This window comes from Hyla sarda, chromosome 2, assembly GCF_029499605.1.
Source record: "Hyla sarda isolate aHylSar1 chromosome 2, aHylSar1.hap1, whole genome shotgun sequence".
In the NCBI taxonomy this organism is placed as follows: Eukaryota; Metazoa; Chordata; class Amphibia; order Anura; family Hylidae; genus Hyla; species Hyla sarda.
Genome location: NC_079190.1, coordinates 174589801 through 174606058, shown reverse-complemented (window position 1 = coordinate 174606058; position 16258 = coordinate 174589801).

Sequence of the window (16258 nt, the reverse complement as noted above, 5' to 3'; positions counted from 1 at the left end):
AAGCAATTTTTTATACACATTTTTCGCCTTCACGGTTTGCCCACGCATATCATCTCGGATAGAGGCGTCCAATTTGTGTCTAAATTCTGGAGGGCCCTCTGTAAACAGCTCAAGATCAAATTAAACTTCTCTTCTTCTTATCATCCCCAATCCAATGGGCAAGTAGAAAGAATTAATCAGGTCCTGGGTGACTATTTACGGCATTTTGTTTCCTCCCGCCAGAATGACTGGGCAGATCTTCTACCATGGGCCGAATTCTCATACAACTTCAGAGTCTCTGAATCTTCTGCTAAATCCTCATTTTTCGTGGTGTAAGGCCGTCACCCTCTTCCTCCCCTCCCCACTCCCTTGCCCTCTGGTTTGCCCGCTGTGGATAAAGTGACTCGAGATCTTTCCACCATATGGAAAGAAACCCAAAATTCTCTTTTACAGGCTTCATCCCGGATGAAAAAATTTGCTGATAAAAAAAGAAGAACTCCCCCCATTTTTGCTCCCGGAGACAAGGTATGGCTCTCCGCTAAGTATGTCTGCTTTCGTGTCCCCAGTTATAAACTGGGACCACGCTATCTTGGTCCTTTCAAAATCTTGTGCCAGATTAACCCTGTCTCTTACAAACTCCTTCTTCCTCCTTCTCTCCGTATTCCCAATGCCTTCCATGTCTCTCTCCTTAAACCACTCATCCTTAACCGCTTCTCTCCCAAAGTTGTTTCTCCCACTCCTGTTTCCGGTTCGTCTGACGTCTCCTCGGTGAAGGAGATTCGAGCCTCCAAGACAGTCAGAGGTAAAAAATTCTTCTTGGTGGATTGGGAGATCTTGGGAACCTGAGGACAACATCCTAGACAAAAGTCTTATCCTCAGGTTCTCAGGCTCCAAGAAGAGGGGGAGACCCAAGGGGGGGGGGGTACTGTTACACCGAGCGCTCCGGGTCCCCGTTCCTCCCCGGAGCGCTCGCAGCATCCTTTCATTCGCAGCGCCCCGGTCAGACCTGCTGACCGGGTGCGCTGCAATATCACTCCCAGCCGGGATGCGATTCGCGACGCGGGAGGCGCCCGCTCGCGATGCGCATCCCGGCTCCCGTACCTGACCCGTTCCCCGTCTGTGTTGTCCCGGCGCGCGCGCCCCCGCTCCTTAGGGCGCGCGCGCTCCGGGTCTCTGCAATTTAAAGGGCCACTGCGCCACTGATTGGTGCAGCAGGCCTGATCAGTGTCATCACCTGTGCACTCCCTACTTATGCCTCACTTCCCCTGCACTCCCTCGCCGGATCTTGTTGCCATTGTGCCAGTGAAAGCATTCCCTTGTGTGTTCCTAGCCTGTGTTCCAGACCTCCTGCCGTTGCCCCTGACTACGATCCTTGCTGCCTGCCCTGACCTTTTGCTACGTCCGACCTTGCTCTTGTCTACTCCCATGTACCGCGCTTATCTTCAGCAGTCAGAGAGGTTGAGCCGTTGCTGGTGGATACGACCTGGTTGCTACCGCCGCTGCAAGACCATCCCGATTGCGGCAGGCTCTGGTGAATACCAGTAGCAACTTAGAACCGGTCCACCAACACGGTCCACGCCAATCCCTCTCTGGCACAGAGGATCCACCTCCAGCCAGCCGAATCGTGACAATAACCAACATTATGCATATCCTGGTCTATGATGTGTCCTCACAATACTATAATAACCAACATTCTGTATCTCCTGGTCTATGATGTGTCCTCACAATACTATTATAACCAACATTATGCATATCCTGGTCTATGATGTGTCCTCACAATACTATGATACCCCTGGTGTATATGATAATATATTCCCACAATACAATAATAACCCATATTATGCATATCCTGGTGTATATGTGTCCTCACAATACTATAATAACCAACATTCTGTATCTCCTGGTCTATGATGTGTCCTCACAATACTATGATACCCCTGGTGTATATGATAATATATCCACACAATACAATAATAACCAACATTATGCATATCCTGGTCTATGATGTGTCCTCACAATACTATAATAACCAACATTATGCATATCCTGGTCTATGATGTGTCCTCACAATACTATAATAACCAACATTATGCATATCATGGTGTATATGTGTCCTCACAATACTATAATAACCAACATTCTGTATCTCCTGGTCTATGATGTGTCCTCACAATACTATGATACCCCTGGTGTATATGATAATATATCCACACAATACAATAATAACCAACATTATGCATATCCTGGTCTATGATGTGTCCTCACAATACTATAATAACCAACATTATGCATATCCTGGTCTATGATGTGTCCTCACAATACTATAATAACCAACATTATGCATATCATGGTGTATATGTGTCCTCACAATACTATAATAACCAACATTCTGTATCTCCTGGTCTATGATGTGTCCTCACAATACTATGATACCCCTGGTGTATATGATAATATATTCCCACAATACAATAATAACCCACATTCTGCATCTTTGTATACGTCAGGTCAGTAATGTGTCCTTGCAATACTATAAAACCGCACATTCTGAATCCCATTGTGTATGTCACAGGTCAGTAATGTGTCCTAACAATCTTATTGTGGTGGCTACAGGAAGTGCAGAGGGTTTTGGTGGGTGTAGTGGTCCTTGATTTGTGTCACATGGCAGAGTGGCGGACTAACCTTATGTACCTCTGTGAACCCTAGGACTATCTTTTTGTCAATCCATCTGTTCCTGTATACAGAAAGCAAGAATGAGACCTCTGGGCACCAGGATTAAAGGGGTACACCAGCCCTAAGATGTCTGTTTGCGGGGGTCCCGCCGCTGGGGACCCCCACAATCTCTCATGCACCTGTCTCTGCTGCACAAAGCAATGATCGCTCCGTGTCTGAAGCCTCATGTCCACGGGGCTGGAGTATCGTAATGTCACGACTCCGCCCCCTTGGGACATAACGTCCCGCCCGCTCAATTCAAGTCTATGGGAGGGGGGCGTGATGATGCTTCGTGCAGCTGAGACAGTTGGTGCTGCATGAGAGATTGCGGGGGGTCCCCAGCGTTGGGACCCCCTCGAACAGACATCTTATCCCCAATCCTTGGATACGGGATAAGATGTCTTAGGGCCGGAGTACCCCTTTAAATGAAACAACTTTAACTCTTTCCTTAAACTTCCTCTTTCCTACTTCCTTAAAACACAGTTGTTTTGGTATAGTTTGAAATGTTACAGCTTTTTAGCCAAAATAATGGATATTTGTCACTCTCCCTTGGTTTTAGAGCAGCTTTACTGAATTTACCAATCCTTATGTGCTGCCTTAGCACGTGTATGTGTAATGTCTAATGCAGATGTATGTATATGTTCTCTGACTCTCAAGTTCCCAGTCCAATGTTACTAAAACTACTGATTAGGGTCTTCACAGGTTGGTTCACTGTTGTACAGGGTGCAAAATGTAGACTTCACTATGCTCACTTAGGGGTGATGTTTGTGACACAACACTCGGAAAGGCACATCTTGGGAAGTCTCCCTGAAGTGGCAGCACTAATTCCATCTGTAGACGGTCCAAAAGATTAGTGTTATTCAGAGAGACCATAGTTCGGCATTCTCCTCTATTGCAAAGACATATGGGGGCATTTATCATTGTCTTTAGAGCTGTATTGTGTGTAGATTTGTCTCTATTTATGTGAAGTGCTGCACCTAAAGCTATTTTTTGCGCCTTTTTTTTTACACTTTTTTTTTTAAGAACGTACAGACCAGCTGTTAAAGGAAATCTGTCATCAGAATCACCCGCACTAAACCTGTTACACAGGCTTGTAGTGCGGGTGATCCTGATTAAAACGCTCCTTACCTGGTTAAAAATGGTTCAGCGCTTCTTAAGATATCTATATTTTTAGTTTTCTGTTATTCCCTGGCTTGGGACTCAGTGGGAAGTGTTATCATCTGGGACTCGGCCACACGTCATTCTAGCTGGGCGGAGCTGCTGCCCGGCTCATGAATATTCATGAACTTATCCTCCTGGTCTAATTCTTCTTTCTCGCTCTGGTGTGGAGGGCCGCGCATGCGCCGCGTTCCGTACACCCGGAAGCGGGAGGAAGGGAGGGACGGAGGGTGTATTTATTCACAAACAGACCGAGAAAGAAGAATTAGGCCAGGAGGATAAGTTCATGAATATTCATGAGCCGGGCGGCAGCTCCGCCCAGCTAGAATGACGTGTGGCCGAGTCCCAGATGATAACACCTCCCACTGAGTCCTAAGCCAGGGAATAACAGAAAACTAAAAATACAGATATCTTAAGAAGCGCTGAACCATTTTTAACCAGGTAAGGAGCGTTTTAATCAGGATCACCCGCACTACAAGCCTGTGTAACAGGTTTAGTGCGGGTGATTCTGATGACAGATTTCCTTTAAAGGAGTACTCGATGCAAATCTTTTCTGGGGCAAAAGAAGCATCAAGCAAAGTTATAGAACATTCTAATATACTTGCGCTTTCCATATGGCCCTTTTCCCGGTCTTCTCCTGCATTTTTTCGCCGACCAGAAGCTGGGTCCTTTACCTGCATTTGATGACGCTCGACCGCTTATTCCGAGCGCGCCGCCGGCAACTTAGCCCAGTGACTCATACCTCCCATGAGTCATTGCGGGCTCTGCCGTCCTCCCAGCCCGGAGTCGGCTACTCCCCCCTCACTAATATATTCATATATGCGCTGAGCTGAGCTGCCATAGGCTCAGTTCAGCAAACGCGGAGGGGGCGTGATTTATTATAATTTCTGGAGGGGGCCGAGCAGGGGAGATACAGGCAGGAGCTGGCCGGATGTGACGAGCGGGCATGCTGGGAGATGTAGTTTTTACAGCGCGGGCCAGGCACATAACGCGAAAATGGCTGGGCCCTTCAAAAAGATTGAGGGCTCCATCAAAAGGTATTTTAATGGGCTACATTATGGCATACATTTTTTTTTTCAGGGGGGGCTGCATCGGAGTTTTCCTTTAAGGATTAGTCTTGTACAGTGGTAATGAAGTTATTGTGGTGGCCCAATACGGGAGATGTTGACCCATACCCTTGCTGCCCCGTCAGGCAGCCTTCTTCAGTGTCCCCAGGGCCCCTTGTACCTGTTTCCCCCCTGTACATATGTTCTGCAATGTATTGTATCCTAATCCTTGTTGGGGAGGAAAATAAACAAAGGAGGAAGCTTTTGACTTCATATCCCGTCCTCATATATTGTTGTCATATCTTAACCCCATATCCCGTCCTCCTATCCCGACCTCCTATCCTGACCTCCTATCCCGTCGTGCAAAGTGTGTGTGTCCAGAGTGTTTGAGACCTCAAAGTCAAGTCCTCCAGCCACCATCAATTCAAGTAAGCTAAAGTCACAGCTTTATGAATCAAGTCAAGTCAGTCCCTGTCATCTGTCAAGTCAACGTGGTCTACATTCAATTGTCCAATCCTACTACAAGTCCCAGCAAGCCCTTAAGGTCTCTGCGTCACTGGTCACCTCCTTGGGCCCTGGCTGAACTGTATAGAATTTACCAACTGTCTACCCTCAGTAAAGCTACCGTTGTCTGTAACTTTATTGCCCCCGTGCCTAGCCCAGGATCCAGCGGTATACCTTCGGGTGGTTTTAGGTTAAACCGTGCCCTGGCATCACGAATACAAGGGGTTAATGCCATCTGCCCCTAGGGTAACAACATCTGCCCCCATCACACCCTGCTACCACAACTTTTGGCATCCTACAGACAGAATACGGGTATGCGCCTTATGCCACAAGTCCTTCCCAAGTCTGAACCGTGTCCAATATTGTCTGCAAAAACCGCATGCCGATGCGAATTAAGTCTATGCCAGAAAGTGTATGGGACTTTGCAAATGAAAAGTGGTTTACTCGTGGCACTTGTGAAATAGAGGGGGATGTGGAGAAAAGTACTGTGTCAGCTAGGGATGCACCGATATATCGGCGGCCGATACATATCGGCCGAAAATAGCTATTTCGGGGAAATGCCGAAACAACAAAAAATTTGCCGATAATGACCCACCTCCCCTGCCCGCCCACAGCACAAGTTACAAACACTGCCAGTGGCAGAGGCGTAGCGTGGGGGGTGCAGGGGGGGGCGGCCGCACTGGGCACAACATCTGGGGGGGGGGGGGGGGCGCGCTCTCCGGGATAGGAATACTTCTTTTTATGTGCCCGGGCCGGCTCCCGTGTGTGGCTGCAGGCGGGGGCCAGCCAGAGCATATAAAACCTAATACTGTATACTAAAAACCAGGGGGCCTCCAGCTGTTGTGAAGCTACAACTCCCAGCATGCCCGGACCTGCAAAGTCTGTCCGGGCATGCTGGGAGTTGTAGTTTCACAACTACTGGAGGCCCCCTGGTTTTTAGTATACAGTATTAGGTTTTATATGTTCTGGCCGGCCCCCGACTGCAGCCACACACGGGAGCCGGCCCGGGCACATAAAAAGAAGTATTCCTATCCCGGACATCCCTGTGTCACGAAAAATCTTTTCGGGACATAAGGATGTCCGCCGGCATATATTCCCCGGCGTCCTCCTGCGATCCTCCTTTGGTGCCTCGCTTCTCCGCCTCTATGGTCGCACGCACAGGACGTCACTGACGTCCCGTGCGTACAACCATAGAGACGCAGGAGGACCGCAGGATCGTCGCAGGAGAACGTGCGCTGGCCGGGGCCTGGTAAGTGACCGGCGGCGCGTCATCTTCTTGAGTGTTCCGGTCACCGCTCCTCCGGTCCCGGCACCTACTGCTATGGTCCATAGGCCATAGCAGTAGATGTGACCCCGGGCCGGAGGAGCGGTGACCGGATCACTGTGGGGGCAGCAGTACAGACATACAGCCTCCAGCCATACACTGTGTATGGCTGGAGGCTGTATGTCTGTGGGGTGGGGGGAAGCTGCCTATTATTGTGGGGGAACTGCTGACCTAATGTGGGGGGAGCTGCCTAATATTGTTGGGGGGGAGCTGCCTAATATTGTGGGGGGGAGCTGCCTACAAATGTGGGGGGAGTTGCCTAATATTGTGGGCGGGAGCTGCCTACAAATGTGGGGGGAGCTGCCTAATATTGTGGGGGGGAGCTGCCTACAAATGTGGGGGGAGCTGCCTAATATTGTTGGGGGGGGAGCTGCCTATTATTGTGGGGGGGAGCTGCCTACAAATTTGGGGGGAGCTGCCTAATATTGTTGGGGAACTGCCTTCTATTGTCGGGTGGAGCTGCCTACAAATGTGGGGGGAGCTGCCTAATATTGTGGGGGGGAGCTGCCTACAAATGTGGGGGGAGCTGCCTAATATTGTTGGGGGGAGCTGCCTAATATTGTGGGGGAACTGCCTACTATTGTGGGGAATCTGCCTACTATTGTGGGGGAACTGCTGACCTAATGTGGGGGGGGGGGAGCTGCCTACAAATGTGGGGGGAGCTGCCTAATATTGTTGGGGGGAGCTGCCTACTATTGTGGGGAACCTGCCTACTATTGTGGGGGAAATGCCGACCTAATGTGGGGGGGGGGGAGCTGCCTACAAATGTGGGGGGAACTGCCTAATATTGTTGGGGGAACTGCCTACTATTGTGGGGGAAATGCTGACCTAATGTGGGGGAGCTGCCTACTATTGTTGGGGAGCTGCCTATTAATGTGGGGGAGCTGCCTATTAATGTGGGGGAGCTGCCTACTATTGTGGGGGAGCTGCCTATTAATGTGGGGGAGCTGCCTATTAATGTGGGGGAACTCCCGACCTAATGTGGGGGAGCTGGCAATCTAATGTGGGGGAATCTAATCTAATGAGCGGAGCGCTGCATTTTACCAGAAGACGGGGAGAAGTCATTTTCGGTTTTGTTATCGGTTTCGGCCGGACATTTATTTTTATTTCAGTTTTGTTTCGGTTCTGAAATTTCCATTTCGGTGCACCTCTAGTGTCAGCCATGTGCAAGATTAGGTCTGAAGCTATGTTATGTTGCCAAGTATTGCCTGTACCTGCAAGGGTTAAAGATGTGCCAGAGAAGCGCGCCAAAATGTCAAGTGCTGATCAGCGTCCCACCCTTGGGCGTGGAAGCCATGTTGCTGTATCCATGCCAAAGTGGAACTGTGAATATTGGCCCCTTGTTGCCGGGGTAGCGGAAGTCAGTGCTACACCGCTGAAGCACTTCTGGCCCACCGCCATTTTCCGGAAGTCCTGCATAAAAGGAGCAGCGCTTCTGGATCCTCCCAGTTTGCCCGAACTCAGCAGGTGGAGCAACATTGCGGAACAGGCAAGCACACGTGCAGAGAGTCCCAACATGGTGCCGTAGGCCTGGAAAGTTGTCGCTGCGCACCTGTTTCAAGAGGTAACTGACCGTCTCCAGAAGATCTCGGGGGCCGTAAAGGCCTGCTACCAAGTCCCACTGTCCGAGGACGATGGAGACTGGCCACCGACCCCGGAGGATGGAACGCCGGCATCTTCTTGTGCATCATCGTCGGTGAGGCTGTCCCCTCACAACTGGACCTGGGGGTCCTGGTCAGAAGTGAGTACCCCGGCTGAGACAGCTTTCTCTACCCCTCCTTCGACCCCTAGCCCAGAGCAAAACCCCCAGGCCCAGAAGTCTGCTGTACGCCCTCAGTCACCACTAGTGTTGAGCGGCATAGGCCATATTCGAATTCGCGAATATTCGTAATATTCTCGTTTTATTTTCGTATAAGCGAAAATTCGCGAATGCAAAAATTAACATATGCGAAAATTAGCATATAAAAAAATTAGCATAAGCGACAATTCGCATATGCGAAAATTAGCATATGCAAATTTCCGCATATGCGAAAATGCGCGCACCAGTCTCACACAGTAGTATTAGAGCCTTCTTTACACCACACAAGCTGGAAGCAGAGAGGGATGATCACTGTGATGTGTACTGTGAAAAAAAAAAAAAAATTTAAAAAACGATAATACGCGATATTCGCGAATAAAATTCGCATTGCGAATATTTGCGAGCAACACTAGTCACCACCATTACATTACCTGTTTGGGGATGAGCCTGGACTCATTCGATACATGAGGGAGCGCCTTCTGGCACAAGCCGCTGCAGTGAAAATAGTGGTCACCATCAACCCCACTATTACAGAGTCCACGGAGGGGGGCACAGTCCCGTGGACCCCATTACATGTCCCAGCCTCGGAAGCAGTCCGACCAGCGTGGCTGGGATGGCAAGTTCCCAAGTTAAAGGAATCTACCGATGATAATTCTACTGTATATCACTAACTTTCCTTGTGAAGTACTTTTTGTTCTCCACAGATTATGCAACATTTAAGAAGTGCCTGACGAACTTGTCAAGAAGTTTATTTGTAACCAGTGGCGTAAGTGTATGTGCCCAGCTTTTAGCTGTGATTCCTTACTAAGATCTCCCAAAGTGTACCAGGACTGTGGAGCGGTACAATGAAAATATGTATATACCGTTAGAGTAATATATTTTTCCTCATTCTCTTTGCACAAGTAAATACTTATGTTGGTGTACTATAATGGTTATTGTATATTGTAATAAAATGTTATTGTGATTTATTGTGGTTATTGTGATTTACTAAGAGTGGAGTGTTTATTCTGGAGTGATTTCAATATCACTCGTCTTTTATTTCAGGCTTATTTACTATTCTGTCACACATGTCGGTGATTTTTCTGTCGCACTAGTCAATTGTGTCTCACAAACTCCGAGCTAAAGAAATTAGTTGTGTGAGTCAAAATGGTTTAGGTTTGTTTGTTTAAAAATGTTTCCATGAATCAAAAGAATTCATGTGTTATAATTTTTCAAACATTACAACAATTATCCTTGTTTATCAGCTTGGGTGTAAATTGATTTAAACCTAATATTGCAAATGTGTTAAAAAGAAATATATAAACATTAACTATCACAAAATCATTCAATATTTTATTCATAAAAGTGTTTAACTGTACAAAAGGTTTTCAGGTTATAAAACAAGTTACTTTCACAAAAAACACAATGGCAAACAGTCCCTTGTTAGAAATCACTCCATTTTTGGAATTTCACTCGGCCTCTTGGCTGTCGCTTATTGTGTGAGGCAAACTCACACTTTTTCTCGAGTGATTTTGGAAGTACTCCGACTATTTTTTGTCGGTAAAACGCCCATTTTTTGCATAAAACACGCCAATTTCAGAGTGAAAAAAGAACACTCCGAGTGTTTTCTAATGTATCGGTTGTGCGACAAAATTTTCGTTGCATAAATAGTCGCACAATTGTTGCGACAAAAATTTAGGCGCAATAACCGAGAAAAAGAGTCGGTTGGACTTCAGTAAATGAGGGCCAATGTGTTTGTACAAAATGTACCAAGGTTGACAAGCAAAAAAAAAAACAAAAAAAAACTATGCAATATCTATTTATCTGTGGGTATGTAGGTTACAGTGCTGCTTTAGACAGCAACTCTCAAATGACGTCTTCTCTATTCAGCGTCATTCCCTTTTCTTCTCCATCTGATCCGCGCCATCACACAAGGAGTGTACATGAGTGACAAGGGGGCATAGAGGGTGACAGAGGGGTGTACATGGGTGACAGAGGGGTGTAAAGGAGTTTACATGGGTGACAGAGGGGTGTAGAGGTGTGTGCATGGGTGACAGAGGGGTGTAGAGGAGTGTACATGGGTGACAGAGGGGTGTAGGGGGTGACAGAGGGGTGGACAGGCGTGACAAAGGGACAGAGAGGTTAATAGGAGTATACATGGGTGTCATATGGTTGTAGAGAGGTGTATATGGTGACAGATGTGGAGAGGAGTTTACATGGGTGACAGAGGGGTGTAAGGGGTGACAGAGGGGTGGACAGGCGTGACAAAGGGACAGAGGGGTGAATAGGGGGTGGACATGGGTCACAAGGATGTGGTCCGAGGGGTGGACAATGGAGAGTGAACATGGGTGACAGGGGGATGGACAGGGATGACAGAGAGGTGGATAGGGGGGGGTGGCCAAGGTGGACATGGATGACAGGAAGGTGACAAGGGGTAAAAGAGGGGTGGACAGGAGTGACAGAGAGGGGTGGACTGGGATGACAGAGGGGTAAATAGGGGGGGTAGACATTGGTGACAGAGGGGTAGATTGGAGGGTGGACAGGAGGATGAACATTGGTGACAGAGGGGTGAATAGGGGGGTGGCCAAGGTGGACATGGATGAGGGCGGGAGGTGAACAGGGGTGACAAGGGGGTAAGAGAGGGGTGACAAAGGGGTGACAGCGTAGACTGGGGGTGGAGAAGGCAGACATGAATGACAGGAGGGTGGACATGGGTGACGGGGTGGGGGTGGACATGGGTTATGGAGATGGACGTGGGTGAAGGGGGAGGTGGACATGGGTGAAGGGGGGGTGGACATCTGTGAAAGGGGGGGTGGACATGGGTGAAGGGGTGGACATGGGTGACAGGGGGGTTGATGGGGATGCAGACATGGGTGGCGGGGGGAGGTGGACATGGGTGACGGGGGAAGGTGGACATGGATGACGGGGGGTTGGGGTTGGACAGGGTTGAAAAGGGGTAACAGAGGGGTAGAAAGGGTACTGTACCTTAAGTAAGCTGGCACAGGAATCCGGCGCAGCTTGCAGTTCCACAGCTTCTTCCCCTCTTCGGTGTAGCAGGGCACCATTTTCGGCTCACTGCGCCACAGGGGGGAGAGGGACACTGGGGGACGCCGAGAGACACTGTGTGCACAGTGCGCAGGTCGGGGCGGGAAATAAAAAAAAATTAAAATTCACGACAAAATCCCGCAGCACCCCGGTCGGGAATCACTGGTGTACCGTGTCTGTTGTTCATGGCAATTTATATAGGAGGTATCCTGACCCGGTCAGGAAAAGCGTAGCCACTACCTCAACACAAGGACAAATTCCCACAAGGTACAAATATTAGCTCACAACATAGTGTATAAGGTTATGTACCACACATAGTGAGTTCATATGTAAACACTCAAGTTAGGACTGTAACACGGTACAGTCTACAGAGGTTCAGTCTATAGAGGATGTGTATAGGTTACAAGATGACTTGGATAGACTAAGTGTCTGGGCATTAACTTGGCAAATGAGGTTTAATGTGGATAAATGTAAAGTTATGCATCTGGGTACTAATAACATGCATGCGTCGTATGTCTTAGGGGGGATTAAACTGGCAGAGTCACTGGTAGAGAAGGATCTGGGTGTACTTGTAGATCACAGACTACAGAATAGCATGCAATGTCAGGCTGCTGCTTCCAAGGCCGGCAGGATATTGTCATGTATAAAAAGAGGCATGGACTCGAGGGACAGGGACATAATACTCCCCCTTTATAAAGCATTGGTACGGCCTCACCTGGAATATGCTGTTCAGTTTTGGGCACCAGTCCATAAAAGGGACACTGTGGAGCTGGAAAGGGTGCAGAGACGCGCGACTAAACTAATATGGGGCATGGAACATCTTAGCTATGAGGAGCGATTAAAGGAGTTACAATTGTTTAGTCTTGAGAAGAGACGTTTAAGGGGGGATATGATAAATGTATATAAGTATATTAATGGCCCATACAAAAAATATGGAGAAAAACTGTTCCAGGTTAAACCCCCCCAAAGGACGAGGGGGCACTCCCTCCGCCTGGAGAAGAAAAAGTTTAGTCTCAAGGGGCGACACGCCTTCTTTACCATGAGAAATGTGAACTTATGGAACAGTCTACCTCAGGAACTGGTCACTGCAGGAAAAATGAATAGCTTTAAAACAGGATTAGATACATTCCTGGAACAAAATAACATTAATGCTTATGCAGAAATATAAAATCCCATTCCTTCCCCAATATCGCAACCTCACCCCTACCCTTCAATTCCCTGCTTGAACTTGATGGACGTATGTCTTTTTTCAACCGTACTAACTATGTAACTATGTAACATTACTTGTAGTCCCAGTCCACAAATGTCCAAGGTATATATATCTGTCTAACATTTTGCTGTCCTTGTGTACAGGGTACTCTACTCCCCTGAAACTAAAAGTATGACACGTGTAGAAGCAAAGTACATTCTGCAGAGGTAATATGGTTATATAGTATAACACTACTTCTGGGGAGAAGTGTTAAGAACCAAAGGGGCCCCAGCAGCCATAGCATTGGGTAGATAGCCTACAGCAGCCCAATCTGCAAACTTGTGTGTATTATGGTCTATTATTATTAGTATTATGGTTCCTAGAGCAGTTACAAAGCTTGTTAATCCCACATGTTTACCAAACCAAAGAGCATGTATGGACATTTACAGTGCTACATGGACTCGTTTCTACCTTGCTCTATAACCAGACCTGTGAAGGACATTTCGCATTATTCCCCATGAAATGTCACTAGGCCCCAGTGGCCACTTCAGTCCTCCGCCTTCCAGGACTGGGCATCAAGGACGACTGTATTTAAGAGGGGGAGTTTGTGGTTGCCCAGTAAGGGAGATTTTGCCCCATACCCTTGCTGCCCTTTCAGGCAGATTCCTTCAGTTTCCCCAGGGCCCCTTGTACCTGTTTCCCCTCTGTACATATGTTCTGCAGTGTATTGCATTATAAAATGTGTTTTGCATCTTTAAGAGTTATGTTCATGTGATTGTTACCCAGGAGGTACCAGTGACCAGGTGATCCCAAGAGTGACCTATGGGCTCCCTGCTAGTCTCCCCCTTATAAGCCCTGGTAGAGCTAGCTCACTCTCTTGGAGCTCTTAGCTCTTGCTTCCTGCTGAGGTCCAGTACAGTCGTGCCTAGTGTGTGTGTCCAGAGTGTTGGAGGCCTCAAAGTCAAGTCCTGCAGCCACCATCAATTCAAGTAAGCTAGAGTCACAGCTTTATGAATCAAATCAAGTCAGTCCCTGTCATCTGTCAAGTCAGCGTGGTCTGCATTCAGTTATCCAATCATACTACAAGTCCCAGCAAGCCCTTAAGGTCTCTGCATCACTGGTCACCTCCTTTGACCCTGGATGAACTGTATAGACTTTACCAACTGTCTACCCTCAGTAAAGCTACCATTGTCAGTAACTTGGCGTAACTTGCCACCGTGCCCAGCCCAGGTATTCCTTTGGGTGGTTTTAGGTTAAACCACACCCTGGCATCATTAATACAAGGGGTTAATGCCATCTGCCCCTAGGGTAACAACATCTGCCCTCATCACACCTCGCAACCACATTATCAACTGCGACTTTCGCAATAAAGTCGCAAAACCCACCAAAAAGTTGCAATTCTACACCAGCCCAGATCTAGTGTATCTTTTTGGTGTATGTGAAGAGTGAAATTTTTGAAAATGTGTATAAATGTATCAAATGCCCTTTGATCATTTAATAAATTTGTCGAAGTCACGCAAAAAACACGCAAAAAAAACAAAAATAACTTTAAAAATTAACTAAATCACACACATCTTAGTAAATGCCCCCCCATAGTTCTCAGAGACATGAATTCCAGTATAGAACAATATCCTCACAGTGGGGACAGGAACATGAGCAGGAACAGTCACTTGATTGCTGGCAAGGTAGTACCTAGGTTTAATGGGCAATGTCAAAATGAAAAAGATTTTATATGTTTTACATCTTGGCAAAATATTAACATTTCTAATATACTTAAAAAAAATGTAACTCCTTTTCATAGAAACCATGGCTTATAGAAGAGTCCATACCATTCAGAACATAATTCTGTCTGGCTGCAGCAGCATCTTTTTCCAAGATGAAGCACAGGCTGGGACAAAGTCCAGTAAGTGAGGGTGGGACTAGCACTCACAGAATGCTGAACTATGTTTACGTATACGCCATTGACCATGCGGTTTAATTAACTATTTTTGTTTATATATTATTGTTTTTTTTTAAATGGGAAAAGGGGTCCCTTTTTTTTAGGGAAGGGGATAATCACATTTATTAACTTTTTCTTTACTTTTATTACACTATTTCTTTGTTCCCATAGGGGACTATTACATGCAATCCTTGGATTGCATACAATTTTCAATGCTATGCCATAGCATAGATCAGTGTCATCAGTGCTCCATTGCAGGCTGGAGCATCAGATCATCGATCGGACGGTGAGGAGGCAGGTAAAAGCCCTCCCGCCCTCCTCTCAGCTGATCAGGACACCACAGTTTTATTGTTGAGCTGTCGTTACTGCTTATTTTTTATTTTAGACACCGCAATCAACTTTCATTGCGGCATCTAAGGGATTAATGCCAGGCATTACCGTGATTGGTGATGTCCGGCATTAGACACGTGTCCCAGCAGCTGATAGCTGCCGGGACCACCCCGCTATGATGTGTGCTCAGCTTCTGAGCCCACGTCATAGAAATGGGGTGGGCGAAGGATGTACAGGTACGCCCTGCATCCTTAAGGAGTTAATAATTGTGTCATGGACTTTTATTAGAGAATTAGTGATTAGATATTTACACTTGGTAGAATTTTTGCAGACATTTCTATGAATGATCAGTTCCAAACATATGATTAGGGTGGTTTCTGCTGCAGGTGCATATATTTTTTATGTATTTTTACAAACCCCTTTCAGATGGAGAAAGACAGAAATCTCTGCAACAAATGTGCCAACTATGAACTTCCCTTAAGGGCTGGGATCAACTCTCCCACATACAAGCAATATTTTTCAGATTGTTAATTTGTGTAACCAGTCCTATCTTTTTTGTATGTTATTAGTGTTATGCTTGTTAATTATTTTTTTTAAATCTTTGGTGCTATATAAGAATAGTTATTAAACAGGATTTCCACCCAGTGAGTACAAACCTTCCCCCCAACCCCCTAAAGAACAGCCTAGTAAATTAGGGGCCTGTACGTATACCCAGAGGAGTACTTATTGCTTCCCCCAGTAGATGAATATGTCGTTAAGTAGGTAGGTAGCTAACTAGCTAGGTAGGTATGTAGCCAGGAAGGTTGGTAGCCAGGTAGGTAGCTAGTAAGTTAAGTAGGTAACAAGGTAGGTAAGTAGGTAGCTATATAGGTAGGTAGCAAAGTAGGTAGACAGGTATGTAGGTAGCTATGTAAGTAACCAGGTAGATAAGTAGGTAGCTAGGTAACTAGCTAGTTTGGTAGATTCGTTAAAAAAGAAAGCAGCACTCCGGGTGTAGATATGTACGGGTGCCTCCCATTGTTGATCTGGGTCGGAGATCCAAACTGGATATAGGAAGTAGAAACAGTGGCACTCCAGATAGGTGAAGAAAGTGGTGTCCTTATTCACTCCAACAAGCTTGTTGGAGTGAATAAAGTCACCACTTTCTTTACCTATCTGGAGTGCCACTGTTTCTACTTCCTATATCTAGTTAGGTAGACAGCTATGTAGGTAGCCAGGTAGGTAGCTATGTAAAGAAAAAAGGGCACCTAGTAAAGCC